The sequence below is a fragment of the Lepidochelys kempii genome, chromosome 7 (assembly GCF_965140285.1).
Source record: "Lepidochelys kempii isolate rLepKem1 chromosome 7, rLepKem1.hap1, whole genome shotgun sequence".
Classification (NCBI taxonomy): domain Eukaryota; kingdom Metazoa; phylum Chordata; order Testudines; family Cheloniidae; genus Lepidochelys; species Lepidochelys kempii.
In genome coordinates, this window is record NC_136386.1 from 81,352,624 (window position 1) to 81,372,329 (window position 19,706).

General features: G+C 40.0%; 1 long non-coding RNA gene across 1 annotated transcript in view; it reads right to left on the reverse strand.

Annotated features, from left to right (window-relative positions):
• The window catches only part of LOC140914790 (uncharacterized), a 30,326-nt gene extending 10,966 nt beyond the window's left edge, over positions 1-19,360 (reverse strand). Inside the window, exons 1-3 of the long non-coding RNA XR_012159992.2 lie at positions 19,216-19,360; positions 17,678-17,728; positions 17,365-17,566 (exon numbers count right to left, since the gene is read on the reverse strand). This is a non-coding gene — a long non-coding RNA (uncharacterized LOC140914790). The remainder of the gene's footprint in view (positions 1-17,364; positions 17,567-17,677; positions 17,729-19,215) is intronic.
• Between the last annotated feature and the right edge of the window lie 346 nt (positions 19,361-19,706).

Here is a 19,706-nt window from a genome sequence, read left to right on the forward strand (position 1 = left end):
TTCGGGCTCCTCTCCCTTTTCCTCCTGGTCTTCTGATGGCGGTGGTCCCCTCGGTGATGGGGACTGAGTAGTCCTAGGTGCTGGAGGGTTGGGCGGTATACGAGTTTGAGCCCTATAAATTGCCGATAGGTCCCATTATGGCCAAGCGGATGGAATACCAATGGGCAGGGGCATCCATGGTAGTGTCTGCCAGTTGTGCCCTTGCATGGGTGGTTGCTGGTGTGAGGGTCCAGGTTTCGGGGAGGAATGGCGAGGGGTGAAAAGACTTAAGTCATCCCCTTCCTCATCATCGCTAGAGAGTGGTGGTGCAGATCTAGCAGGAGTGCCTATTCGGCTTGGTCCTGGCCTGATTGGGGTGTTGTCGGTACCGAACAAAGGGGTTGCCAGCGTGGAGGAGATTGCCAGCTCCGCCTGACTGGTAAAGAGCTGCAGTACTGGGAAACTCGGTGCCATGGATTGCAGCATGGTATGCTCTGACAGTGCCGAGGTCTTGCTAGGCTGTGTATATGCAGCAGATGGCACCATTACACTAGTCGGTGCCAAGGCGTTCTTAGGACTGTCAGTGCTGAGCTAGGGAGCTTAGCTTTTGCCCATGCACCTGAATGAGAGCCTGGCCGCGTCGGTGCCTTGGCTCCTCGGGACATCGCGGTACCAGATGTTCCTGGTGCCTCTCAGTCCGAGGTTCTCGATGCTATCGGTACCAGGGCAGATTTTTCACCAGGAGACCGCTTCTTTTTTGTGGGGGGGCGGGGGGGAATCTCTTTGTGGCGATGACTGCGACTGATGTTTGGTCGCCTTCTTAGGTGCAGGGTCCTTTGACACAGTTTATGCGGAATCCTTGTCTGAGGCTGTCGCCAGAGACTGTTGGCCAGGAGGAGTCCTGGACTCTGGGTCAGAGGCTGGCCGGAGGGATTTTTCCATCATTAGGAATTGTAGTTGGAGGTCCCTGGCTGTCAGTGTCCCGGTAGATATTTTTTTTGCAGTGTGGACACTTCTGAGATACGTGGGTTTCCCCAAGACAGTGGATGCACAGAGCGTGACCATCCGATACAGGAATTGATATCCTGAAGGTTAAGCACCGTTTAAATCCGGGGGAACCAGGCATGGCTGAGAAGGTTTGGAGTTCAGTCACCATTGGCGGAGCGCTGCTGTGCAGGGTGAGTGGGGGGAGAGGGACGGGGGATGAAGAAAATAAGGGTTTTGTTGGGTTTTGGGGTTTTTTTTAAAACGGGTAAATAAGGATGGGAAGTGGGGAAGATGAGAAAGAGAACAAATAAAAGTGAAGATTAAGCAATATACGAGTTGGATGGAGCGCTGCTGTCATTCCGACCTGAGCCAAAGGCAGTAGAGAAGGAACTGAGGGACTGTTGGCAGCGCATGCTAAGTAGCCGCTTGGAGTGGCACTGCTACTACAAATCTCCCACTACAAGCATAGGGCGCCAAGACACCTAAATTGAATTTCCATAGGGATGCTCCTTGAAGAAGAACCAAGAATTCAGTGATTAGAGAATTCTCCTGAGAGATACGACTTGAACAAGGGGTCTCTTTTCTCCCTTTCTGGCAGAGGGGTTGGAATTGAATCTTGGTTTCCCACATCCCAGATGAGTGCTCTAAAACTGGGCTAAAAGTTATAATGGGGGCATCTCTTCCTCCCGATTTTGAATGGGACCCAGGCCAGTAGGCAGCCTTGGAGCAATCCTGAAACCAGGTGTTCACTTTCCTGATCTACAAGTTGTGCTCAGAGCACATCTAGCTCCACATAAAATGGCAGGGGAGGCACAACCTACCTTATCTCCTTTAACCCAGTTCTTAAGCATTTACATTGGATGTGCAAGAACCTGGTTCAATTCCTCCTTCTGCCTGATGTGGAGAAGAGATGTGAAAAGGGGTTTCTCACCTCTCAGGTGGGTGCTGTAACTACTGGACTGTGGGATTTTCTGATGTGGGTCTCTCTTGTTCAAGCCATTCCACTTTGTATTAAATAATTAAATATTAATTGGAGCAGAAAAAGAGTGAGAATGACTCCATAGCCTAGTTATTAGGACACCATCATAGGACCTAATCACATCAGCCACACCATAAGAGAGTCATTCACCTGTACATCTACCAATATGATATATGCCATCATGTGCTGACAAGTACTGTCATGTGCTTCCTTGTACATTGGCCAAACTGGACAATCTCTACACAAAAGAATAAATGGACACAAATCAGACGTCAAGAATTATAACATTCAAAAACCAGTCGGAGAACACTTCAAACTCCCTGGTCACTCAATTTCAGACCTAAAAGTCACAATTCTCCGACAAAAAAAATCTTCAAAAACAGACTCCAACGAGAAACTGCTAGAACTGGAATTAATTTGCAAACTGGACACTATTAAATTAGGCTTGAATAAAGACTGGGAGTGGATGGGTCATTACACAAAGTAAAAACTATTTCCCCATGCTAATTTTTCCCTTTACTGTTACTCACGCCTTCTTGTCAACTGTTTGAAATGGGCCATTCTGATTATCACTACAAAAGTTTTTTTTTCTCCTGTTGATAATAGCCCACCTTAATTGATTGGTTTGGTCTCGTTACTTTTGGTATGGCAACACCCATTTTTTCATGTTCTCTGTGTATATATATCTTCCTACTGTATTTTCCACTGCATGCATCCAATGAAGTGGGTTTTAGCTCATGAAAGCTTACGGACAGATAAATTTATTAGTCTCTAAGGTGCCACAAATACTCCTAATTTTTTATTAATACAGCACTAATTTGAGAATTTAAATGCACAAAATCAAGGACTAATGGAACTCTCACTTATATTTTAAAATCTACACTAACAATCAGTCATCCAGAATATATCATCATTGTATGTGACTGTGACTGAGTTGATGTTGCCACGGAAACACTACACTAGTCTACATTAGCTAAGGACCTGGATTTATAGTTTTTGAATCTTGACTTTTGTAAAGTTAAATCCTCAGCCTCAGTGTTTTATTAACATCATTAACAGAGTTTAATACACACTGGAATTGGATTACAATTAAATCTCCTATATATAACCAATTAGAAAGAAATCTCCAAATTGTCAAAGAACGAATAAACTTAACAAATGGCACAGTTTAACGCTGACAGAAAAAACAAATCATGACCAAACTGTGCAATGCAACTTACTGACAGAAACACGGAGATGTAAAACCATAATGGAGAATGATGTCAAAGGATGCTATAAGATTTTTTTTTTTTATAGATTCAGGAGGAGTTATTTTCTTGTGCAAACAGCCATAAAATTACAGCCCACCCCCTGTTTCTCATTGATTTCCAATTGCCACAGTTTGCCAGATGCTGTTTGGTCTAAGTGCTGCCTTGACCTCCACTAGTGACGCTGGCCCCCTTTTGCTTTGTTGCACGGTATTTTCCCAGCAGGGAAGTCCCACCCCACTAATATTTGCTGTTGCAACTTTTGCTGGAGGCTTATAGGTTACCCATATGTTGTAGTATAAGGGCCAGCCTGACTGGAATTAACTCAGAAGTGGCGTCCAGCGTTGTGGCTGGAGCTGTCCCAGAAGAGATTATAAATGGCCCCAAACTAATTAAATATTTTGTCTCCTGCTGGTAAACAAAAAGGACTGAGGGCAAAAACATAAAAATGCCTGATTTAACTAGGATCTGTAAGTAGCTTCACAAAGGCAACCCTGAAGTCAGCGATGCATGCTTTAAAAGCCTCTGATGGGTCAAAGCAGTTACATAAATGAGACATTTAGTTTATTTTTCTTAGGTATAGGTACTCAAATCAGTGTCCAGAGTATTTCATACTAAGATTGGTGGGGGTGGGAATCAAGCTATCTGTATTTAACTTGAAAACTTACTTAATTTTCATTTTTACAAATGAAAACAGCCAAAAGACAAAATACGATTCTTCCATAAAGAAATACAAACTGAGGAAAATTACTGTATTTTCAGCAATGTCTGGAGGATTTGTGGCTAAATTGTCAAAGTGGTGTTTCATAAGGCTGAAATTAAAGGAGCCTTTTTTAAAAAGTCATAATTTTAAAAATCTTTGTTTTCACTCAAATGCCTCCCTGAATGTGGCAAAAACAAAACAGCTCATGTTACCTAGATTATGGCTTAAGGGTCTTTGACATTCAGCATTAAGATGTATTTTATTCAATTTTCTCAATAAAAAAACAACAATGTGATAGAGTTTTAAAGGCTGGGATCCATTATAGGACTTAGGCACTGCAACACAGAGTGACAGCACTTAACTTTGAGGTGCCTAGAAAATAACAGGAACAACACCGAGATCCACAACTCCAAGTTAGGCGCCTACAATGAATGGGAAGAGACAGGCGCCTAAGAATGCCATCTCCAAAAGTGAGCATAGTAGGTTGTTCCTTACCTAAGCCAGTCAATGAGAGATGCCAAGAGGGCTGAATGTCTGTATTTAACATTAAATTAATTTAGACAGACCATGTTATGTTTCTAAATATTAAGCTATCACTTAATCTTAAGAATATTCTATTTAGAGGTATGTTTTAGGATGTTAGGTGAAAAATTACTGATGAGAGTTCTACAGCTAATTAGTTGTTTCAAGCTCTAATTTTGCAAAGACTTAGATGTGTGTAGTCCACTGAACTTAATATGACTATTCTTGTGCACAAATTTAAGCATGTGTAAGTTTTTTCAGGACTGGGACCTCAATTTTGCAATTCTCACAGTGTTAATGAAGATAGTGCTTTGTTAATAACAGCAGTGCATTAGCCTTTTCAGGGAGTGAATGAGTTACATTATTCTACCAACTGTACGCCCATTTTGAAGTACTCTGTCTTGTGGACTTTATTTCAAAAACCAGAGAGTAAGTACATTTTGATCTTTTGTCTTATTTGCTGCAATTTGCAAAGACGGTTAGGAATTGGGTGAAAAGATAAAAAGATATGTGGAAACAAGACGGCTGGCTAAAGAGAAAAAAACATATACAACACTTCCCTTTTATGTTACTCCATCACCACATTTTGACATTGTAATTAGAGTAACTGCTATGCAAATTAAGTCATCCACACTGTTTAACTTATAGCTTATGCAGTTGGTTGTGAGAACTGCTGCAGTTTTAACTAAAGATCTCCAAAATTAAAAGGGAACATTAAAAACGTTTCTATGGCTATATAGCTATAAATTTCTATAGCTATAATGCTTTTTTGCTGGGACCCCCTTTGAAAATATTTCATGCTGTGACGACCCCCACACATGTACCATGCTACCCTTACTTCTGTGCTGCTGCTGGCAGTACTGCCTTCAGAGCTGGGTGCCCGAACAGCAGCTGCTGCTCTTGCAAATCCCCTACAATACTCTTGCAACCCTCTTTTGGGTCGGAACCCTCAGTTTGAGAAATGCTGCTATAGTGGTTTGTATTTTTCCCTAGACACTTTCATGCACAGCTGCTCATTGTCCTATTGGACAGCAGAATGCCACAGCTTTTTACTCAGGACATGCAGGTGAATGAAAGACAGTTGAATGGATTTTAAGCAGAAGCCTGCAACTTAACACTGCATGGGGCAGTATATGCCCACTCCATTTCACATACCAGGCACTTAACTAATTCCAATGGGGGGTTTCAGGACTACCCAGAACCAATAATTCAAGCTGATCCCTGAGCTTACTCTCCAGGACTTAGCTCACTTATGAGTCTTCTAACCCTCCCCCTCACAGGTAGAAAGTACCAATGGGGGACCTTGTTCTGTGAAGAGTTCAGGCCTCCCCTTGTCTTTACCAACACGAAGTCCACCTACAAAATCCCAGATCTCATTTACTTCTGGGAACTGGCCCTTTTAGCCTTTATCTCCAATGAACACCAACTGAAAGTTGTGACAAACTACATAGACTCTATTTTCTTTTAATATTAGACTTCTGAATCCTAGTCTTCTATACCCCTTCTGAGCCTCCAGAATGCTTCAGGAAAGATGAAAAAACCACCAGCTTCAGCCAATTTGGCCCAACTGGAAAAATTCCTTTCTAATTCCAAAAAGAGACAATTAGTCAGACCCCCATCATCCTAGTTAGTCAGTCATTTTTCTACGTTTTATTACTTTAGACATATCAGGAATGTCACATTGTGCTTTCTTTCTTAATAGTGGAGGTCTCTTGGAGAATCCAGAGATATGATTTGGGAATTTTCTAAGCCCCTAATTAAAGGAGTTATTAAAATTTAAGACAAAAAGCTTTTCTTACTACTATATGTTCAGGCACTTGGGTTAAATAGATTTTAAACAAACAAAAAATTTTAAAACATTCCAAAAAACTTTTCTTTCTCAGTTAATCAAGTTTCTCTTGGTATCTGTCATAAACCAATCTCTTTTCTTCAATTGTCCATACACAAGATCTGAATTTCTAATGTAAAAAATACAGCAGGCCTTACTTATACACCATACAGAAGCAAAAGCAACAAAGAACATACTAAATTATTTTCTTTATAGGTCACCTTAAAGGATGAAGACACAAGTGTTTGAATTTGGTAACAATAACTACTTTTTTATGATTAAGATCAACTGAAAACTGTGACTCACATAGTTATGTATAGGTTATAGGTTAGGTTTCAGCCCTAGCTCCAGGGATCAGTGACAATGTTAGAGACAAACATCAGGCAAACCCCCAAGGCTCAGGAGGTGTGCTCTGCACCATCAAATAGCCACGAATCCAGGCTTTGTAATAGAGCCTGCCTAATCCACCTTACAAAACCATAACAAAACCCAATGGCTGGAAGTAGAATCTAGAAAACTTAAAGCTGGAAATAAAGCACAAATTTTTGAAAGTGAATGTAATTAGCCATTGGAACAATTTCTCAAAGGATGTGATGGATTTTCTATTAAGTAAAAAGTCTTTAAATCAAGATTGGATATTTTTCTAAAGTATAAATTCTACTTCAACCACAAGTTATTGGCCTCAATTCAGGAATTACTTGATTTAATACTATGGCCTGTGTTTGGATTAGATGGTCACAGTCATCCCTTATAAATCTATGCATCTATGTAATGCACCACAGACTACTAAAGCTATATGGGAATCCAGAACGGATCCAGTAAATCCTGAGAATGCAAACAATTTTGACAAAAATTAGATGCAGACCAAAGCCTTCATTTACACCTTCAAATGCTTCTTTCTTCCTACAAGCTTCACCTCTATTTTTTCTCAGTGGAATGGCAGCCAGTTCACTTTCATCCATATCCCTATCTCTATCAAACACTTAGAGAATAATGACATCATAGAATCCAGGTTCAATGTAAAGAAGACATAAAGCTGAATATCATTAACATGTTGACGACACTGCATCCCAAAGCACACCACCATCTTCCTCAGTGGTTTCCTATGAATATTGAACGAGACAGGTGACAATATGGAAACAAAGAATTATACAAATGTAGGTCTGGAAGGGACCTCACCTACTCCAGCTCCCTGCACTAAGACAGGAACAAGTATAAAAGTACATAACATGAAGGACTCCACATCTGAAGGCCTTTGGGAAAGACAAGCAAATATCTATATTATAAATAATCATTTTTTCTAGATTGTAATTAATGAATTTTATAAAAAGCCATTATATTTTAACCAAGCTGCACCATCTTCTAGTTGTGCAAGGCCCTTGCATGGGTGCACAGGGGGAGGAGGGCAAAAGGAGCCTTGCAAAGAGGAGGCATAATCAGTCCCTCCTCTCAGGGGACAGCAGAGACTGCTCCCTCCTATAGCTCCAAGAGGTGCAAGACACCTCAAAGGGGATGGGGAAGGAGAGAAAGAAGATGGAGCCATGGTCTCTCTACCACTTTGAACTGGCCAGAAGAGATGGCCAGGTGAAGGGATGGGATCACACTGCACCATTCTAGAGGATGTAGAGAGGGCGCATGGCTCCACCAAATCTTCCTTGACCCTCTCCACAATCTTAGAGAATGATGGACTCTGCACACTCCCCCATGTGTCTGGGAATTCTGGCAAGGGTTTTGTCTCCTGAGGTACATCTCCTCGGAGAGCTCTCCCTGAGACAACATAACTGCACCACCCCTCAGTCAGACCTGTGTCTTGATGACACAGTTGATCCTTTGTTAGCAAATGTTAAAAAGAAAGAAAGTACTAATTAATTGGTCTTCTGGTTGGAACTAATTCAAAAGGTGTCTTGAAATATCCTGGGATACAACATACTCTGCTTTCCAGAGAATCAATCAGTCTAAGATTGATGAAGGGCTGCTAAGGTCAGGTGTGCAAACACAGAACCATCTGCAAATTCTCCTGGGCTGGTACCTGCAGTGATGCAATTTTACAAGAGCAGGTGTTTGCTTTTAATTTACATCTTGTTTTTCTGCTGAAATTGTTATTTTACTGAGCAAGAGTCTTCAGTTTCTTATTAAATGTAATATATTGTATATTGTTGCTATTAAATATTTTAGTTATGTCACATAGTTTTTCATAGTTGTAATAAACAGATTTCTTAAAAATATAAACCCAGATGTAACAGAAGAGATGTTTGTGTTAAACACGCAAGTCAATCACACATTTCTTCAGGAAGTTGATATCCAGAGTATTTTTCAGAGCATTGCCTCTTCACTTTCAAAAAAGAGGCATTTGTTCTGAATGGAAACAATATAAGTGGTAGCCATTTCTTCTGAATTTGCTCAACTGCAATGCTCATTATCATTAAGATTATTTATTTCTGTTAGTGCCCCCAGGAGGAAGCTTTTATGAAGAAAAATGATTGACAAAATACAGACCAGACAAAATCAAAAAGTCCAAATCTAACCCCACCCATTGTGAATTAGAAGGGTTTTGGTTTCAGGGATCTGGAATCAGACAAATCCCTTTGTTTTGGGTCCAAAGCAGAAATAAAACCGCGAAGGACCTGATTTTGATTGCAGATTCAGGTCTCTGACCTTCTGTCATCTCTACCGAGGCCCTGCTGCCAGCTCTAGGTAGTCTAATATCTAGAGGCCAGATCCTTAGCTGGTGTAAATTGTTATAATTCCATTCACTTCAGCTGAGCTATGACAATTTGCAGACATTGAGGATCTTGCCTTAGATATTTAAACCACACTCGTCACCATATAATCTCTATGTGAGCATGGTATCTGAGCTCCATCCAGGTTATGCTTCTCCTCACCACCCCAGAGTCATAGTTATTCCTGTCTCCTCCAAATCTCTGCGTCCCAATAATCCCCCAGGAGAAGCCACGCCTTGGATCGTGCCATGCATTTGCTTAATTTAATTTTACCTACTTCATAGTTTTATGCAGCACAATAATTATTCATAGGAAAAACAACATTTTAGTTTGATAATGTCACAAGTGAGACAGGGAAACCTGAAAAGTGTAACATCCTGCACAAGCCTATAACACAGATCATGAAGCCAAGAAAAGAAGAGGTCTGGTTTTATCAGTTAATAAGGCAAAACACCTAAAGCTTTGCCAAGAAAAAACACAATGTCCCAAAAGCTAATCTCTCGCTAAAAAAAGCTTCGAAATATCTGTGTGATATGTCAGGTTCAGGTTCCCTTTTGAAACAGATTAATGAGATTTTCTAATGCTGAAGATAACTTTTGTATCAAAACAAAATTAAAAGTTACAAAGACAAATCAACATAATGCTCATCTTTTCTTTCGCTTACAGGGTCCCAATCTATAATCTAAAAATAAAAACTCAGTGAAGTCAAAGGGAGTTTTTCCTGTGTAATGACTGGTGCATAAGACAACAGCTCAAGTTCAGAACTGATGCATGCACGTGCTGTTTTGCTGTGGTTAATCATATTTAAATGCCATCACATATTTAAATGCCATCACAGCAATGCCACTGAATCCTTAAAAAAAAAGAAAGAAAGAAAAAATCAAGGGTTTGGAATAATATCTGTGTCTGAATGAAGACACCATGTTGTAAAGCCAACCTTTTACTTCAAATGACTCATCTATAAAAATTCACCTTTGTCCATCCTGTAGTAGATATTAAAGCTAAAATGTTCAAAAATGGGCTCTGATTTGGAGTTGTCTCCATTTCATGGTGACCAATTTGAAGCAACTCATCTTAACGTGTTTGAAGTTGGCCACGCAAAAAAATGAGGCACTGGAAAAAAAAAGGGGGCCCTTTTGAAAACTTTGGCTCTCCTATTTGTGGGGCTTTCATCAGATCCTACAGGCTTTCACAATTTTATATAACTTTCAAATAACCCTTTCCAGTCTGTTCATATCAGCAGGAGGGAACAACCATTCAATCAGTGTTCTCTTTCAGACTTCTCTAATATACAAAGATATTTTCATTTTCATTATTTTTACTTTCCAAAATCTTATGAAACATACACATTTTCTGACTGTTGTACAGAAAATGTTTAGGGAATAAAATGAAAACTTAGAACAATTATATTTTGTTTCATATTTTTCTTTACAAACCTGAGAATGAGTTAAAGGCCAGCTCCTACAAAAAGCACTTCAGAACTCTGACTTGCAAGCTGCCTTGTCTTGGAGATGTCTCGGTTGTTAATTGAACTAATTCAATTTTTACCTGCTCTGGTGTCAACCTTAATTTTCATTCAGTTTCAATTTTGTATCCCTGGGAAGCTTCTCTCTGGTTCTGGCATGTTTCCCTGTCACTCACTGATGAACACTGAGACAAAGAAATTGTTTAGTTTCCCAGCAATATCTGCCTCATCTGTTGCTAAGCTTCCCTCACTATCCCTCATGGAGCACATGGTCTCCGTCTCAGTGACCTCTTGCTGTGTGGAGATTTGCAAAATCTGGCATTGCTTTTATTTGCAACTTCTAAAATTATCTTTTTAATTTTAGTCTTGACTTTATGTATGTTTTTCGGTTTATGCTCGCCTACACGACAAAGAACTGTAACAAAGGATTTTCATGAGCACATTAAGTAAACCAGTTAAATTGCTTATTTTATGCACTATTGGTTCTCTCTATTGTCTTACATTCTTTTCTGTAGTTTAGCTTCTCCTATAGTAGTAACCATATTGATTTATGTCTCTTACTCTTTTTCAACTTTGTTTCCTTCCTATATGTCATTTCTGAGCTGTGCTCTTGCAGCAGTGCAGGTCAAGAAAGTTATGGAAGCAAAAGTGGATTTAAGCCACATATGTATCTTTTGAATTCTTGGCCTACCCAGGGACTTATTTTAAGTTATGGTGGCTTTGAATGGCCTTCTGTGGATGCTCTCATGACCCAGAATATACAGACACACCCACTCCCTGCCCAACATGCTTCAGCTGACCATAGTCATTCCATCAGCACATCCCTGTGCCAGGGACTGTATAAAGCAAGCAGCATAGGCCTGTTCCACTAGTCCTATGCCATCCTGGGAATCAGAGTTATTCCCCAGAAGTCCCCTCAACAACTATGTGGTCCCTCTGTATGAGGTGAATGAACATAAAGGAGCCACAGTGGAGCCCAAAATGGGGACCACTGCATTTCTCCCCGCTTCCTCCTCAGAGAGTCTTCCATTTAATTCAATTATCAGTTAATTAAACCCACCATTTAATTTGATCAAACCTCGGAAATTAAATCCTTTGTATTAAAAATAATATAAATTACACACTTTATTTATTTTGATTAATTGTGGTCACTTTCGGCAGGTAGTACTAGACAATTCCACCATTCAAAGTAGTTGCTTTAAAAGTAAATTGACATTTAATTAACAAAGGCCAACGGTCTGAATAAAACAAGATTCCAGGCCCAGGGAAAACCCATAAATGATGTCTAAAACAAAACATTGCAGCATTCAGACACTGTTATTGATGTTTTAAGGACACAACGCAACCTGTGATGTGCACTCTGAAGATCAAATGGATAAAATCAACCATTTAATTTTAATCAAGCTGACTGGAATGCAATTTATTCATTTCAAGAGGAAGTAGGGTGACGAGGTAGCAGGTGTGAAAAATCAGGACATGGCGAGGGGGCAATATCGGGACTGTCCTGATAATATTGGGACATCTGGTCACCCTATGAGGAAGACACATATTTTTTGTATTCCTTGCAGCACACCTTTGGGTTTTTCCTTCTGTATCCTTTCCATTTGTTTCAATTCCTAAAACTCGGTTCAAATATATTTTGCTAATATTTGCTTTACCAAGGTTTAAACACATCTATGGTTCCCTTTCTGAGGGCTCACGCACACTTGTTCTAATTTCAATCCTAATAAAGGCCTCAGTCCTACAATGTGCTGAGGTCATTCAGCACCTTGACGACTGGGCACAAGGTTATGAGCACTGTTTCCAAAATGGCTATCCACTTTTACAGTTAACAAGACTTCTTCGCTATTTAAAGTGAACAAGGACACAGACTATAAACAATTTGTTTTGGGGCTGTGCACATGAGAGAGAGAAGCCAGGCAGAATGTGGGCTAGAAAGAGTGCCTACTGAATTTGGCCTAAAGATCAATTTCCATTTTTTGCTGACCAAAAATCTGTAATGTATTAAACAATTCTTGGTGGTTAATTAGCATCGCCAAGTCAACAACATAATATTTCATGGAAAATAAAGTTTGTTGTTCAGAAAATATGTGCTCTTATTCTTGCCCTTCTCAGCAGCCTGGTTTGTTTCACATATGGTTGGTTGCATGTTTAATTAGTGACTTTCTGTAAGTGTCTGCAATTAGCACAGTGATGATTAATAAAATAACCCCTTTAAAGCTCCATTTAGCCAGCAGAACTGCACAATCAGGTATAATTAATTCATCATTAATAAATCATGGCTGATTAACTAATCTGTTGATTACAAACACATTACTGCACAGCGTCCCACCTGAGCTCTGGTGATTTTTCTACACTAAACAGAAATGGAGACTAAGAAGAAATAAACTACAAAAAATCTGCATTAAACAGCAAGTATATTGGTTTGGTCAGGAAGATTTAGATAGGAGACATATTAAAAAGTTACTGGGCTTTGTTGATTATTAGCCCCCTTGGGAAAGAAAACCGTACTATCTATTTGTTAAATCTGGACAGGTGAACAATAACTGCTTCTTTAATGCAGCTACATTCTTATGGAGTTTTTCTAACAGTATTTCATAGTTAGATTATGAGCCACATCCACTCCTGAGTAAGCCTGCCTAAAGTGGGGAGCATAACAGACAAGGCAAGGTATAACTACTGCTCCACCAGGGGGCCTTGAGCCAGCAGTGCACCGCAAAAGTGGACAAGTCCATTCCAGGAATAAGCAGGGCCAGCCTGGCTGTGAAACATGCTCTTTCAGCATTGTCCCAGGGCTAGTTCTATTACCGTCCACTGGTTTGGGGTTCCAGTATTGATAATCCCAAATGTTCAAAATCATGAATCAGGCCCTAAAGAGTCATGAGATTGGCTTAAGAATGACGAGATTTATTTTTTTAATTGGAGGTTCTTTATGTTTGTCTTCTGGCTTTTGAGACTTTAGGGCACACTCTGTTCTCATTTTCAAGATTTTCTCTGCAAGCATGTGGACCAGAAATTTACTTTTTTAACCATAAAATGAGACTCTCTCATAATCACTTGTCTCAAACAGCACTAGAGCTTTAAGTAAAACATCAGATATTGAGAGTCTTGTGATAAAATCAAAAGTGGAGTTTACCCTCCAACACAGCTAATCCCACATACATAACGGGTGCAAATTGCTCTCATATGACCACACAAGGTGACTTGGGACTGATGCCTTTGAATTACACCAGGTTTACCACAAGCTAAAGAGAAAAGGAAGGACTTAAAGCAAGGTTTAGAAAAAAATAAGTAATTTGTAAAAAGGAGGAGAGAGTTCTAGATAAATAGGGCAGCACAACTGATGAGCTGAAAGGAGACCAAGAATGGGTCAAAATAAAAACCCAGGTGAGTAATCTACATGAGGTAAGACAGAGTGTGGTCCATGGAGGACACAGCAGGGTGAACTTTTTAGCCAGTCTCTAAAACATTCAGTAAAAATAATTATAGTGTAGGCAAGAGTGTTTCTCCCAGGTATCAGACAGATTTATCCAACATATCATTTTGCTAATCACTTTTCTAAGTCTTTCTCTAAAACTTTACTCAATTTTCAAATCAAGACTTAACATTATGGGCCTCTACAATACATTTTTGTAAAGCATAGTTCATAAAAAGAACCAAAATATATTTAAATATCCATTTACAGATTTCAGATGCTAATAAGTTATTTAATGTTACAGGTATAATTTGTAGGTTACAGGTGTGGAATAGAAGGGGATAAAAGAAGAACAACTGTCACAGTTGAGAGAAAATGACTGAGCAAGGGGAGAAGAATTTGCTTATTTTATTAGAGACAGAGTTTTAAAAGACATCCAAGGCTTTTAAGATGGGATTTGAAAAAAAAAAATTAAAGATGGCATAAGCTGGGAGCAGGAACACAAAAAGGCTGTTCCTGGACAGTGCAAAAGAATGATCTACACCTGTGAAGAGGCAAGGAATGAGGACAAAGACATCTGCAGTTGGAGAAACACAGGGAATGAACTGCTCAGTTCAGAGAGAGAGAGTGAGGTGAAGAGAAAAAGTCTACACAGGATCTTGAAAACAGGGATTTCTGAAATAGACAGGAGAGAAGTGAGAGTTTCTTAAGATGGTGGTGATTTACCGTTTAAGACTAAGAGATAATTACACACAATTTGAACAAATTGAAGCTTGGAATGATGGCATTAGTGCCGATTCTCTTCAGAATGTCAAATTTGCTATTAATACAATAACTATCTGACCACCACCATCAACCCTTCCATCATTCCGTAGTGAAATCTTCTCTTCTCCTCCACAGGGAGAAGACTAAAAAGCTAAAATGAAAACAAGATTCCACAAATTAATATCTATATTTCCAATTTTCCATTATTTTAAAAATAAACTTAGTGTTCTTGAAAGGATCTGAAAACTACAGAACAGGTGCAGCACCAGTACAAATATCGCCTCACCAATGAGCCTTACATGTGGAAAGACAGATCAAGTTCTGTTCCAGTTTAGCCCCTTTCTACTGAGACTGACAACAAGACAGCCAGTTAGTACAAATTATGAATAGTGGGTTTTGTGATGTAGGCGGTGAACAACAGAACTGAGACCACTATTTCTGAGGTTTTCAGGCCAAAATGACAGATAAAACTAATTCCTAATGTCTTGTCTAAGTAGGCCGCAACTTTATTAAGTAAAATATCTGGGATCTATGCACCAATAACTCATCCAGTGCAGATCTTCTCTCCTTTGTAATCTGGTAGAGGGCTGCCATCAACCTTCCACTCTGTTAACCTGGTCCCAGCACCATTACTGAGACTCTGTAACCGTGCCTCAGTGGGTCGGTCACAAATGAGGATGCCAAATTCAGGATGAACTACTGAGGAATAGGGCATATACACCCCAAGACTGGTGGCTAATCCCCCATAGGATATACCAAACCAGCAACAAAAGTAAACTTCTGTTTCACCACACTGGCTAACAAGAAGTCATAAAAGCAGTTTCCTTGGGCATTCCAGTCCTTGTATTACCACCGAAAACACTGGATTTAAAGGTGAGTGGTTCTTTACAACCAGTCTATCAAATAAACGGTTCTTCTGATCCCAAAGGACCAAACCACACACCCAGGTTAATACATAACTTAGATCTTACCCAAAAAATCACGCGGTTGCCAATCCTTTAGTATCTAAAATCTAAAGGTTTATTTATAAAAAGAAAGAAAGGAAGGTGAGAGTTAAAATTGGTTAAAGGAATCAAATACATAAATTGAAAAGTTCTTGGTTCAGGCTTGTAGCAGTGATGGGATAAACTGCTGGCTTAAATCATGTCTCTGGCTGCTTCCAAATCATTGGAAGGACCTCAGTTCATTAGTTAGAATGCTCCCATTAATATAAGTTTATAGTCCAGAGGCTGGAGCAGGATAGAAGTAAAATGGAAGAGTTTCCAGGGCCTTTTATAGTTTCTGCCATGTGGAGGGAATCCCATTGTTCTTACTGTGGAAAATTACAGCAACAAGATGGAGTTTGGAGTCACATGGGCAAATCACACGTCCATGCATTTCGCCTTGTCACAGCAGGAAATTCTATTGAGTGTAGACAGGTGTCTCCCATGGTCCATTGTCAGTTAAATGTTCTTTTGATGGGCCACTCAATGTAAATAGTCTCTCCAAGATGTGCCGGCTAATTACCTTGTGGGTGTTACCCCAGGAACAAATATTTGAAATCCAGGTATAGAGCCAATACTTATAAACTTCAAATACAAAAATGATACGTGCATACCTATAGCATAATCAGAACCAGCAAATCATAACCTTTTCATAGACACCTCACTTGACAACCTTTGTATAAGATTTGCTGCAAATATATAACAGTGGTTGCAACAATTATCTATATGATCATATTTTAATCAGATAACATCACAGATCCCACCACCCTCTCCTCATATGAAGGGTAAGAAGACAGGGAAGAGGGATTGTCTCCACTTTCTACCAGACATTAGGATCCTCAGCCTTATTCCCTACCTTCTTTAGGAGTTGCCTTCTCCTAAGCAACTTCCAATTCTAGTTTATCGGGGAACTGAACTGTCTATTGAATGATGATGCCACAACATGGATTTTTACAATTTAACCTACTCACTGAGTCCCTAAGCTGCTGATAGAAAAAGGTGAAAAAAGCCCCCACAATGGTCAGGCTAATTCCTTCCTGCCTCCAAAAGGAAACCTAGTATAATATCTACAGCCAAGTCCAAAAACCCTTAACAGACAGCCAGGAGGCGCAAGCTCCAGAAACAAAAGTTGCTGACACTCTCAGCAGAAAGCTCAGATCTAGGCACTCACAGTTCAAACACCACAGCAAACACTGAATGCTATACTGGGACACGAGGAAGGAGGTGGTTTCTTTCAGATATATATAAACAACACAAGGAACGCATTTCAATACATTTATTAAATATACTATTAAGCTAAAATAACGGACAGGAGACACTAAACAGTGGGCAAACATACACATCGCAGAGTATGTAGCTGCATATTGTATCATAATTTGGACTATAATAAGGATAAGTTTCTGAATAGATTAATAGCTGCACTACGTTACTAATCATAGAATATCAGGGTTGGAAGGGACCTCAGGAGGTCATCTAGTCCAACCCCCTGCTCAAAGCAGGACCAATCCCCAATTTTTGCACCAGATCTCTAAATTGCCCCCTCAAGGATTGAGCTCACAACCCTGGGTTTAGCAGGCCAATGCTCAAACCACTGAGCTATCCCTCCCCACATTAAAATGATGAAAAAGATTCTGTGCAAATGAAACACCCATGGGTACCTGCCTTCCTTTACAATAATGGCTGGACCCCTCCCACTCAGAGAGCCATAGACACCCTCCCCCAACTGGGCACCCCACACAGCACAGGCAGAACATGGCCAGTTGCTCCCTACCTGAGGCACGGGGGCAGTGTGCCCCTGCTGGCTGGGGCTCCCACCAGGAGCCTCCTCGCTGCTTGGCCTCCTCCTGCAGATCATGCGCTGGCTGTTCAGCTCCAGGATCTGGGTGGTGATGCCCTTGATGTGCAGCAGGTCATCCAGTGAGTTGAAGCCCTTCAGCTCCTCTCTCTTGAGCACGATGATATGGCTGGGACTACTTTCATGAGTAAGACAAATAGGATGGGTCTTTTACTGTGATGGCTTGTATGCTGCTTATATATCCATTTTTCAAAAGTGGATAATTTTGCAAGAGAATAGCTCTTCTTACCATGCATTTCTTTTCTCCTCAGCTGTTGTGACCAGTAGCTATGGGCAAATCCTTTTAAAAAAAAATACACTATAACACTGCATTAAAGGCACCAATCACAGTTTAAAATATACACAAATAGTAAACATAAAAGAACTAGGCTTATTGTGTTTAGAGTCAAAGCATTTAAGAGTCTAGGGAGGAGTTAAACTAACACAGTTATTAGTTACAGCTTAATTATTATTAATAACAACAGTAAGATTTTTGGATCTAACCTAAGTCCTTACTCAGGGAAAACTCCCTTTGGTTTCAACGGGAGCTTTGCCTAAATAAGAACCTTCCAGATTAGCTACCACAGTAGTAATAAATAATATTTAAAAACCTTTGACCAAAAGGTTTTAAAATAAACAAAACAAATAAAATATATCATAACAACAGAACAAAATATTAGATAGCCAAACAAACAAAATGATGTTGTTCAAGAGGAGTCATACAGTATGATTAAGAAAAACATTTTTTGGAAATAGGCTTTTAGATGCGTTTTAAAAAGGACAAGCTGGACTGATGTGGATATCCAGTGCGGGAGAGAGGGTTTAATATCCTCAGAGCTGCAAAAACACTTCAATCAGAGGCGTGACTGCAGCATGTGAACACATACCCAAGGTAGCTTTGATATAGCTAGCTCAAACAACAATGCAGTGAAGCTTTGGCAGCAAGGGCAGCAACATTGGCTAGCTGCTCAAGTACGAACCCAGGATCCTGGGTGGGCTCATACGCTCATGCTACTGCAGTGTCACTACAGTTCTGGTGGGTCACTGGATCATTACTGGCTCAGTGGGAAGAATACTACCTAGTAAGTCACTAAAACTATTTTCTACACCTCCTGGGTTTTAGTGGGGATGTCATCAATTCAAGTACTGACCAAACTTGATCCTGTTCAGTTTGTAAGATCCAACAAGATCACAGCCCAAGGTCATACAACTGTGGAATATAGGAGCGAAGGGTTTTTTTTATTTCCACGTGTTTTTCAAAGACAAGAATAAAAAAAGACCACTATGTGAGGGGAAGGTGGGTAAATCAACAAAGTTTATATGTTACTACAAGAACAGCATCACAGAAAGTGCACAGAGATAGACAAGGAATCATAGAACATAGAAGATTAGGTTTGGAAGAGACCTCAGGCGGTCATCTAGTCCAACCCCCTGCTCAAAGCAGGACCAACACCAACTAAATCATCCCAGCCAGGGCTTTGTCAAGCCGAGGCTTAAAAACCTCTAAGGATGGAGATTCCACCACCTCCTTAGGTAACCCATTCCAGTGCTTCACCACCCTCCTACTGAAATAGTGTTTCCTAATATCCAACCTAGACCTCCCCCACTGCAACTTGAGACCATAGCTCCTTGTTCTGGAGCTTCGTGTCAGGAGAATAGTGAATGTTTTGAATATTTTTATCATCTACGGCTTCCTGGTGAACAAACTGTTAGATAAAACAAAAAGACTAGTTAAGGATCATTACATTATATGATTTTTTTCTACCATTTTACTAAAGGTGAATTCACCTGCTAGCAGTGGACTTAGGCAAGGCCTTCATGCAGCTCCAGCGTACAGAAATGCAATGAAGGTGTAGGCAAAAAGCAGCTGCATTGAGGTCCTCAGCATCCAGACAGATGGAAGAACATAGAGGGTTATGCTACATGTCAGCATGGAAGGGAGCACTGGAATGGAACAAGACAAAGGATAATATCTGTTCTTACATGGATACAATGGATAGAAAGGTGACACAGAAAGGCTACTATTTCAGGAAGTAGAGCTGGAGTAGAAATCACAGAGGAACTGCTGCACAGAAAAGTCTACCACCAGATTGGAAGACAAAGTTTCTTGAACTCCTGAACTCAGATTTGTGCAGGAGAATTTCACCTTTAACTTGTTACAATATTTATAGCCATTACAAAAGTGATTTGATATGTAGACTGAAATATTACCTTTACTAACTCGTCCGCTTCCTGAAACTCCTAGATTAAAAAATTGTAAGCAATACATACATTTTTCT